The following is an 11,123-nucleotide window of genomic DNA, read 5'->3' on the forward strand; positions in this document are numbered from 1 at the left end:
GTTGGGTTTTGAAGCATGCCTAATTCAAGTTATATCCAAAATTCCCCAGCTCCAAATAATTATTGTGAATAGTACCTAGACATGGCCAGAGAATGTCAATAGAGAATGTGACCTCTTAAGCATGTTCACATCAGACCCATGAATTTGTCCACAAAACCTCCTTTGGAGTTGTTTAGTTCCAGAGTTTCATATCCAGTGCATTTCCAGAGCAGTAAAATTTTAAAAAATGACACAAACATTTAAATTGCAAAGAATTTATTTAAAATCTTTACATTTACAGCAACCCATATAAAAAAGAAATCTTACCAACCATTATGAGTGAATGGGTGAATAAAATAGCCTTGACTCCTCGATCTGGTGTCAACTGCTTTATTTTATTCAAAAGTATATAGGGGCAAATTGGAAGGACAGAAACAGTTACTTTCTGTAATCTGTCAAATAGTATTGAACAGTTAGAGCCAAATAGTTGCAAGTGAGTTAAAGGATAGAATGGATTTATTATATATTAGTGTACTGTAGTCTACTTTATATTTCACAAATTCCAAAAAATCACTATTTCACCTGAAGTTATTTACTTGAGTTATTTGTACTGAAGATGTTTATTTCCATGGAAGTGTTGCATGTTCAAGTACAACTGAAGGAGTTTTTTTTTTTTTTTAACTACCCATTTGTTTGTTAGATGAGCAATGTAAGCCTGAATTTTGAGTTAGATTAATTACGGTTTGCACATGTGGTTAGAAAAAATATTTAGCACCAATCGCTCCTGCTTAAATGACACAAGAAAAGTGTTTATTTGTTCCAAACACTTACAGTGTATCCTATTTATCAAGATGATTTTATCAACAAAGGATATCATAGCAGGAAAAAGGTGACCAAAATTTATATGAAACATTAAAAAAGGAACAACTAGAGTGATTTTACTCAACCCATGAAACAGTATGTAAACAAACCTGTGTGACACCAGCACGCATGTTTGATTGTTGGATCACCCCATGTTGTGTGTGGAAAACATGACATAAACCAAAAATTTTGTAATGCACAGTAGTTTATGACCAATTTCACCAGTTGGATAAAATCACTCTTCATATTCATCTACAACATCTTTTTGAGAAAGAAACTGTGACAAAGCTTTGACTTGGTATTAGCATGAATAATAGTTATTGCTCAATTGTCTTCTTTCGTGATGCATGTTAATAGTGACAAGAAAGTAATGCTTGTTAACATTGTCATCTGTTAAAAATTTAATTAAATCTGAATTACTTAAGTTTGGTTTTCTTTTCTTTCTTTCTCATATAAGCATCCTGCTTTTTGGGCAGATGTCTCTTTGGAATGAGATCCTTTTGGAATGTCTTCCTTTGCATTCGACTCTTTAAATATTCTGTTACAATGTTTTATCTGACGGTGCATAGAACCCGTAGTCCTCTACGTAGATGTACACTTTGCTTGTCAAGCAAAGATAAATCAATAGCTTGCCGTCAATATATGCACATGCATCTGTGTATACAGCGACTTCTGGGAAAAATTCCAATTGTCTGAAAACTTTTTTTTAACGCTAAACTGACTTAAATTCCAAGGGTGTGAGTAATATACAGAACGGTCTCAACAATCAGAACATCACAGTGGTGAAACATAGCATCAAAACTTGCAGACTGATAAATATTTTGTAGGGAAGGCTACATTCTCTTTTCCAGCGATAAAAATCTCCTCAGACTCAGTGATATTTGTCCAATAATCTCCAGGCTTTGTGCAGGGATTCTACAATGTACCGGCTAAAATTATTGACTTCACCCGAGGGTAACCTTTCGACACCTACCCCCATCCCAACATTCTTTTACGCGAATAAAGGGTGCAATTCCGGCGATCTGACTTACAAATGCGGTATATCTGTTCATTCCCATGCATTTCCATGTCTTAAGCGCATTCGAAAATCAAAACAATCAAATAGCTCGTGATGTAATGTATTCCAACTTGACATATCCAATATTGACAGCCATTTTCCATTTTTCATTGAATTCTTACAATTTATCCAGCAAGTAGAATATATCCTAACATGCCAAATCCAATCTTCACCCAAATTTTCCATTTTCTGAACCAACCTACGAGTGGATAATATCATAACTTTTCCATATCCAATCTCCATCCCGATTTGTTCAAATAACTCTAGAAAAACGGGGTAAACCGTGACGATTCCTTCCACGAGTGGTTAATATCATGACTTGCAATGTCCAATCTGTCCCTGATTTTTCATTCGCTCAACGAATTCTAGAAAACGGGATAAGTTTTGACAATTCATCATGCAAGTGGAATGTAACCTCAGTTGGGATGTCAAATCTTTACCCCGATTTTCCTTTGTTTTAATGAATTAGTTCTAGAAAAACAGGATAAACTCTGAGAGTTCATAATACCCTCAGCTCCCATATGCTATCTTTACCCCGAGTTTCCAATTCTACCATATCAAATCTTCAACCTAATATTCCATTTTTTTTTTCGTTTATTAGAGACAAGTAAGGTAAACCCACATGTGGGATGCATCCTAGCTTTTCATAATCAATCTTCACCTCGATTTTCCGTTTGTTGAGTCAATTCTGGAAAAACGGGGTAAAATCTGAGTATTCATCCTGTCAATGGAATACATCCTAACTTGTCATATTCAATCTTTGTCCCGGTTCTTTGCATTTTTCCAAGAATTCTGTAAAAATGGGGTAAAATCAGACAATTCATCCTACAAGTGAAACATATCCCAACTTGTGGTTTGTAATCTTTACCCGATTTTCCATTATTTTCAGCGATAGCGATACGCTAAGTTCCCATATGCCATCTTTACCCCGATTTTCCATTTGATAAGTGAATTCGAGAAAAACGGGGTAAATTCTAAGCATTCATACTACAAGTGAATAGTACCCTAAGTTCCCACATGCTATCTTCAACCCGATTTTCCATTTTTTTTTTCAATGAATTCTAGAAAAACAAGGTAAATTCTGCGAACTCATCTCGCAAGTGATAGCAATACGCTAAGTTCCCATATACCATCTTTACCCCGATTTTCCATTTGATCAGTGAATTCGAGAAAAACGGGATCAATTCTGAGCATTCATGTTACAAGTAAATAATACCCGAAGTTCCCATATGCTATTTTTACTCCGGTTTACCATTTTTTTCAGTGAATTTGACAAAAAACAGGGTAAAACCTGAAAAGTTATCCTCCAAATGGAATAGATCCCAAGTTGCCATATCCAATCTTCAACCCGATTTTCAATTTTTTTTCCAATGAATTCTAGAAAAACGGGATAAATTCTGTGAAATTCATCCTTTAGGTGGATTCTATCCTATTGACTTTCCATAGCCACCTTTAGCCCCATTTTCGATTTAATCATTGTGTGAATTTGTCATAAACAGGGTAAAATAGGGCAAATCCACCCAAAAGTGCAATAAATCCTACAATAATTTAGAAACAGTACTAAAAAAAAAAAAACAGCTAAAATCAGCGGAACCGCAATAAAATCACAATCTACTACTTCAATTTTTTTAACGGAGGGCTCAGTGCGATATGGCAAAAACCAACAGTACTCAAAATAAACAACTGAAGGCCAAACTTCTGTGATTGAAGGAAGACTTCGTGACGCAGACAAATAATCACAACTTGGACTTCTCAGTCGATCTCACCTCCGGCAGACCAGGTGAAGTGTCAAAAATATATAATTTTATGTCGACGAACCATAATCTATGATCTTCAACTATTAAAGAAAATAAAGCAATTGTGATATGACGCCACATTGTGCTTTTGTCTTAGCTTGTGGCTAAAATGTTGTCATTGAAGTCGCAAGTCGAGCAATGAAGACTGTAAATAAATCAAGGCTGCAAATAAAACGTGAACAATAACGCATCCTTTGGTCGAAAGTCGCTTTGTTATTCACGCGTAGCAAATTGTTCTTCCAAGTTTAGGTTATAACAAAGATGCAATCACTCTGCGTTAACTAACGATTGAACTTCAAGGAAAGCAATATGAGAGATCAATGATCCAGTTCGCAGTGATCATGCAAACAGCATGTTTTCCTCAGATCAGTTACCGGAAAATACTGGTCAAATTTTCCATTTATCCCGACCCGCTTGAATGAGTACTTTTGCTTGAAGACATAACTACAACGGAGTCTCTTAACCAGTCCCAAGCCGCGTGTCGCTCGATAGATCGCAGGATATGATTGGCCACTGTATCACATTTACGTCACAGGACATATCTGCAATAAGAGGACATAAGTGCAACGGTACATCAGAGGTCTGCAAAGGGTCAAGCACTGATAATTACTGCCAGACCCCGGCAAACCTCTCCCCCGCCCCGTCTCGTCTTAAATCTACCCGCGGGTTGAAAAAAGCGCGTCTTTCGGTGCTAATAATGAAGGCTTTTGCGCAGGCTATTTATCACTTATTAGTTAGCAAGAAGCTGCGTTCATTACCAATTCCGATATTGACATTCCGCTATGAATTCTCGATTGAGTGTCAGTTTCTCGTCCCGCCTTAAGATGGTTATTCTACACAACTGCGCACAGGGTGTAACAGTTGTAGATTCTTCTTTCGTTTTTCCACTTAGCACATTTTCCTATGTGTTTTTTTCACCGCTGGCCACGAGTTAAAAACAAAATTTGCATATAGTACCGGCGTTCTGTGACACTGACCGGCGAGCATCAGAGGGTCTGGGAACCAATTTAAACAAAATTATAAGTTTCAGCTCCCCACAGCCCCTTATAGGGTCTTGTAGCCATTAGCGAGGTTGTTGTTAACGATAAGTAAAATGAGGATCGCCTTAATCGCTGTTATCGCCTCTTCTCTCGTTTGTTACGGTAAGTCGTATATTAGAAATTCGTTGATCAATATCATGGGGCAAATTTCTGCCATTACATCGTAGACTAACGATTCATTTACAACGCCTAAAATGATTGCTCTCTACACGAGACAGGCGTGCAACACTCCATGGTGGCGGACTAGTAGCAAGTTTAGTTGCATGACAGGGAGTCTTGTCTAAACGAGCGTAATAGTAATTGCCTGGCTGAGCTTCTGTCTCTGCGTTATTTGATATTTTGTGCCGGGTGGTTACTGGTAAAAGCGAAAGCCGTTGGAAATGATAGAAAATTCCATCATGGGGTTTTCATAGCCGCACCAAAAATTTAACCGGAAACCACCGTACGTTCGAAACGGATGTCTGTTTCATTACAAATAGCTGCATTACCCTAACCAGTCCCCGAAGAACAGATATTTGCAAGATAATATTTTACAATATTTGTAAGGACAGCAAATCGTGTATCAAGCCAGTTTTCCTTCCTACCCGAGATATAGAGCATCATTAGGTGAGTTAGGACAGTTAGATGTTTCTTTCATTTGAGAGAGGAGCTCTCGTTTGTACCATATTGACTTTTAAAATAAGAAAAAAGGTATAAAACTCAAATGTCCATCGGTGAGCTGCCATCTTTCAAATTGCTCTGTATTCAAATTTAACACGAGGTCATTTTTTAGAAACCCGAGCCGTTGTGTTACAAGTGCGGTTTGCGTTTTTCGCAGTTGTCTTTGAAACTGTTAGCGCTCTGAGGGATTCATTGTTTAATTTTAAAGGTTGTTGTTGATGAGACAATTTTTGTAAACAGAACCTTTTTCATCGAAGATGGTCACACGGCAGAAACTTTCGGTGCTTCACCCAGATCACGTGTGGAGAATCACGCCATGAAATCTGAGAAGTTTCGAACCGTCATTTGAAGGATATCACAGATAATCCTACGCCGTATTTCGTATTGCACAATGTTTCAAAAGCATTTTGAGCTGTAAACAACAAAATCCTCGTACCATGTTCTTTCAAATTGAAGAGACTAAATAATAACATAACAATTACAAAGAAAGGACAATATCCTGACTTAACATTCATCGAAAAACCACATTAACCCGAAACTATAACATCCGACCGCAAAAGAACGAGACGAAGCTACATTCTGAAAATAGTTGTAATAGTGCACGATACATTATCCATCTGATAAAAACAAGGTGATGTACTAAATATTCAACTTCAAACGTTTAGTTTTGTAACTGTAAATGCAGTTTTAAATTGCTGACGGCTTTATTTTATACCAAATGTTCTTTGCGCTTCAATGATCTTCTCTTATAAAGAAACTTTTCGTTCTTCTTCTGTGCACCTATGGTCTCGCAATTAATGTTTGAGAGACCATGTCGTCGAAAATTGACTTATATCGCGTGTTTGAAACAGATTTGGTTTAAGGATTAGGTCACGCAACTCAAGCAATGAGCTATGTCTTAGCAATTTGCAAACATACATCAAGGGTTATGACGGCCTGAAATTGTTTCAAATCCTAAAATAAACACAGAAAAGCCAGATGGAATTGAATTTATATGGACAATAGCATTCGGAAAGGAGAGCAGCTTTCAGGAAAACTCCAAACACCAGTCAACCGTACTTTTCTTAAAGAGTCTCTCGCAGTTTCAATCAATAGGGCATCAAAAGAAATTATTCCAAAATTATGATTGTATCCAAAGTTATAAGTTGCTCTGTTGTTGCTATTAAACAACTTCTCTGAGGCAAATTTTGAATTGAAAGCTTTGATTAATCAACGAAACTAACTAACCTAGACTAAAGGGGGAGAGTATAATCAGTTGATGACATAAATTGGCCACTGTTAAGAGTTTCAAAGATGACGTTTGGAGATGTCGCTCGAAACTCTGAACGGTGGCCAATTTACGTTATCAACTCAGTTGATGATGCCAACCCAACTAACCTGGAGTGCCATGATTAGGTCTCTTAGTTTTGATCGTCAATCAGCGGAGCGTTTGAAGACGGAAAGCCCGATCTTTTGTTTAGCTCAATTGGATATAGGCACTCCTCATGAAACTCGCTTTTCAAGCAATTTATTTAAGTTGTTAAATGCATGCAGTAAGCTTTATTTCTTTTTGGCACGAATCAGTTGAGTGAAATGGTTTGTTCTTGACATATTTGTTTTATTTCCTTTCATTTCCATTCAGCTTTCATTGCTTTGTCTCATTTCATTAGCTTTCAAGGTAAAACGGGCCAGATGTTGAGTAAGTTATGAAATAGTCAGTGCGAATCTAGATCAACAATGAATGGTTCAATGATTAGAAATGGGTCATGGGCGTCGGTAGGTTTTTTTCTTAAGGGGCTCGAGTTACGAATTTCTGCGCTCTTTGCATGAGCTGGTTTATACTGCTGCTCCTTTCTTCTCTGTGTATCAGCGGGCACTACGAGAAAGATCAGCATATGAAATATTTAGCTTTGGAAAAGATTTACGCCATTTAGATTTTCAGTTGTCCGTTATCACCTTGAAGGGGGCGGGTGTGGGGGGGGGGGGAAATGGGGGGCACCAGCACCCCAGGGTTTCCAGCGGGTTACGCCCTTGTGGGTCCTATTGTAGTCAACGTTAACACTTCTACATCTCTCCGTTACTTCGCGCGCTTGATTGGTCAATCCAGCGGACAGTTTTCTACTGCGCAGCCCGCTAAAATTTAAGGTCCTTTCTATTGCAAATGGGGCTTCAAAAGCATGTAAACCTTTCTTTCCTTGTGATTTATTTGCAGTTTTTTCGATTACATGTTATCAATGTGTTCCCGAGATGACCGCCAATTGTAGTTCATTTAACACTAAACAGTGCATCCACCACCAAATTAAGCGGACCTGTCCCAAGGGAATGGATTCTTGTATGCGGACACATGTTAGTGGGATTTTTAACGGTGCGACGATTGACGTAGAAAAAAGATCCTGTGCGAGTACCTCCACTTGTGGAAGTTTGAAGACCTCGTGTGACCGGGATCGAATGAACTTGACGGATGTAAAGTGTGATTGGTCATGTTGTCGCAGTGACCTGTGCAATGTAGGCCATGACGTGGGTTACAGCCCTATTCTTTTTCTCGTGGTTGCCTTTTTGACTGTTTTCCTTTGACCCACAATCTTTAAGACGCCGGCGGTGGTTACCAAGAGATTATGGCTGAATAGTACGTGTTTGCTTATCCTAGGCAGATTTTGAACGATATGTATCACAGCAGAATGCATAAGAAAGACTTGGGAACATTAATCTTGTATTGAGCGTCAGTATGCTCATTTGTGAATGGTGGTTTTCCTTGCGATGACTAATTATATACAACGTACGCTGTTCAAGTTTTGTTGAAGAATGCACCCTTTTTGCTGTTGCTTTTGTTGTTGTTGTTGTTGTCATTTTTGTTTTTTGAATGTCACGCAGCGCTCCCCCATTGCGTGACAACCTAAACAGAAACCGCTGTGAAGACAGGGACAGGGAAAAACGTTTCAATAGCTGTCATGGGTTTTAGTCCCCCTTCGCTTAGAGTGCTATTGTCGAGGGACTGAAAAAAAAAAAAAAAAAAAAAAAAAAAAAAACACCCCTAATATTTGAGGAGTTAATTTCTCCGTCACGGGTCAAGAAGCAAGAGTGCAGTAGTAAAGAGGAAACATTTTATGTTATTTTCTGCCTGAAGTCAGAAATATTCCTTGACTTCATATTGCATACTATATAAATTTGTTTTACAGTTTTTTTGATTGTTGCTTGCTGAATGAGAGATGGTTTTGCCAACTTAATCGTAGTAGTTCCGTTGGCTGTTATAGCCGCAAACGCTAATCATTCGTATTTCAAACTTTACCAGAACAAACTTGACACGGTAACTGAAAATAACAAAATTACAAACACGCGAATAAGCATAAAATAACTTACAACGTATGAGTGAAAGTACTGGAAAACGACAAAGCGAAATAAACAAGGACACCTACAAGTCGAATGTGACCAAACCAAAGACGAAAAAATGAAACCCAAAGCTAAATATGTAACGATATTTTTCGCAAACTAAACAACCAACCAAATAAATCACACGCGAACAATAAATATACGATATGCAAATAAAATATAACAAGTAAAAAACTGGCAACTGACAAAAAATATTAATGAAGACGAGAAAATAAACACTTAAAACGAAACTATGAAACATCAGGAACAGCAAAAAATGATAATACAAATTCTTGCGCCTACAGCTGTCGCCAATCTGATATCAATATCTAAGGTTAAGAGACTATCATAAACTGTTTATAATCCCTTGTCAAAGTTCATTATTAGGACTATTGTATCTCTACACAAATTACCAGAAGATATTTTGCATCAGGGCTAAGTTATGAACTTTATTTCCGATAGGTGAGATCAATATCGAGTGAGAAATCATTTCTGTAAGTAAAATAGTTATGTACTAACATCAACTTTGGCCCTTTGATCATGCCATGAAAATGAAAAATTAAGCAAAACTTATGAAGCTCTTTATAAATGACTGTAGCAGATCATTTTTTTTTTTTACTTACTTACTTACTTTGGAAGATAAGTGCTCTTGAGATATCTTCTTCAAAATGTCCAAGAATAAATAGGAAACTTTTAATTTCTTGGGAAGTCAAATTGCAACTCTTGTTCAACTCCAAATGTAGCGCTATCAGCTACAAGAATGAGTCTGATGTTGAAAAGAAATCATACGGTTATTGACTTAGTTATTAAAAAAAAAAAAGGGAAGAATCTAACATAGGTACTGATTCGAAGATTAATCTGAAAGGAAAATAAAACTGGTTTCCTTGAAAGTATGTGCCGTAAAAGTGTGTAATCCTCTTCAGTGAAAAGTCTCCTATGTTACTTGTGTTCCCTTTTCTCCGCTCTTTAAGCTTTTAATTCTGGATTTGCTATCTTTAGTTCTTAAAAAGTTTTCTTTTTCTTGTCAGTAATTTTTCATAATTTTAACATAGGTACGGATTCGAAGACTGAAAACTGGTGTGAACGTGTGGAAAGGCTCTCAGCGGAATTGTGTTCGATGCTGTGTTCTAGGCTTTCATTCGTTCTTTTTTTCGCAAGACCCCATAGGCACAACTGTATGACAGGCATGCAGGGTCTCGTGATTCCCAATCTCCTCTCTATCACTACAGAGTTCCTTTCGGTGAACTGATTGGATGTAATGGACTTTACCGAAGGGTCCAACGTGGGTTTGGCAGGATGCGGGATGAAGCTTAAACCCGAGGCGGGCTGTGGGATATGAAAAATTTTAAAGGTGAGACGCGAGATGAAAATAGTAAGGGCCGGGATGTACTCTGTTTTGAAAGCGAAATAGGGGATAGGACGTGTATAGGCGTGATCATAATTCAGCTCAAGTTACGAGTCACCCTAGAAATTAAAAAGTATCAATTTGCTTTAGAAATGGGCTTAATTGATGCACCCGTGTAAATTGGGATTGACAGGCCTAAATGGCTCAGAAGTACGTGCTGTTTTCTCTGTATTAGTTACAAGTGTTTACACGACTCCACAGTATCTCCTGTTTTCTCACCTTCGTCAGTTATAATTTTGCTACCATGAGTATGTCTGAGTGAACGCCTCTTTCTGTATGATAGCATCGGCGGTCCTTTAAAGATTTCTTTCAGCAATGGTTGTTGCTGTACTAAATGCCACTTCCTCATAAGAATTTATTTAAGGTTTGGAACGGTTCGATAGTATTGTGTTACTACAAAGGGTAAGATTTGATTATTTGTTTTTCCCTGTGGAAGGAGGACCCGTTTACGTCTCTCAATTTTCACTTTTGAGAGTCGGTTGTCAATTATGCTTTTCAGGTAGTTTCTCTTAGCCAGGTATGTTTTGAACTGTCTAATTTTCCCTTCAAATTTTTGTTTAGGAGAAGTACTCCTGGAGAGTTGTAACGCTTCGCCTTTAACGAAACCTCCTTTTCTCCTCTGTTGTTGTTCGATCGGCTGAAGAATTTATCTATGTAACAGGAAAGCTTTTCTGTGGGTCTTTCTGCATGCGGAGTTCTTGTCTCTCACCAGGAGCCTTTAAGAGTCTTTAAGAGTCTCACACTTAAAGACCGCAAACACACCGAGAAACGATCGCTTTTTAAGCCTTTTTTAGTCTCTTCCAATTTGGATCGCGACGTCTTTACTCATTTTGCGAGTCCTCTTACTATGGTCACGTCCATTGGATACACGTTACCTTTGGAACCACTATGCTTTGTTGTGATAGGCTGTAATGATTGACGCATTTCTAAGAAATCTTTTCTCAGCGGTCTGTTGTCGCCCAGCTTTGTTGATGTTTCTT

The 11,123-nt window shown here is 37.8% G+C and overlaps 1 long non-coding RNA gene across 1 annotated transcript; it reads left to right on the top strand.

Moving 5' to 3' along the window:
* The first annotated feature begins 4,716 nt into the window (after window positions 1-4,716).
* Window positions 4,717-8,553, top strand: LOC131771918 (uncharacterized). The gene is made up of 2 exons (XR_010718150.1): window positions 4,717-4,835; window positions 7,585-8,553. It is a non-coding gene; the product is annotated as an uncharacterized lncRNA (long non-coding RNA).
* Window positions 8,554-11,123: the final 2,570 nt, after the last annotated feature.

The sequence above is a fragment of the Pocillopora verrucosa genome, chromosome 1, assembly GCF_036669915.1.
Source record: "Pocillopora verrucosa isolate sample1 chromosome 1, ASM3666991v2, whole genome shotgun sequence".
Lineage (NCBI taxonomy): Eukaryota > Metazoa > Cnidaria > Anthozoa > Scleractinia > Pocilloporidae > Pocillopora > Pocillopora verrucosa.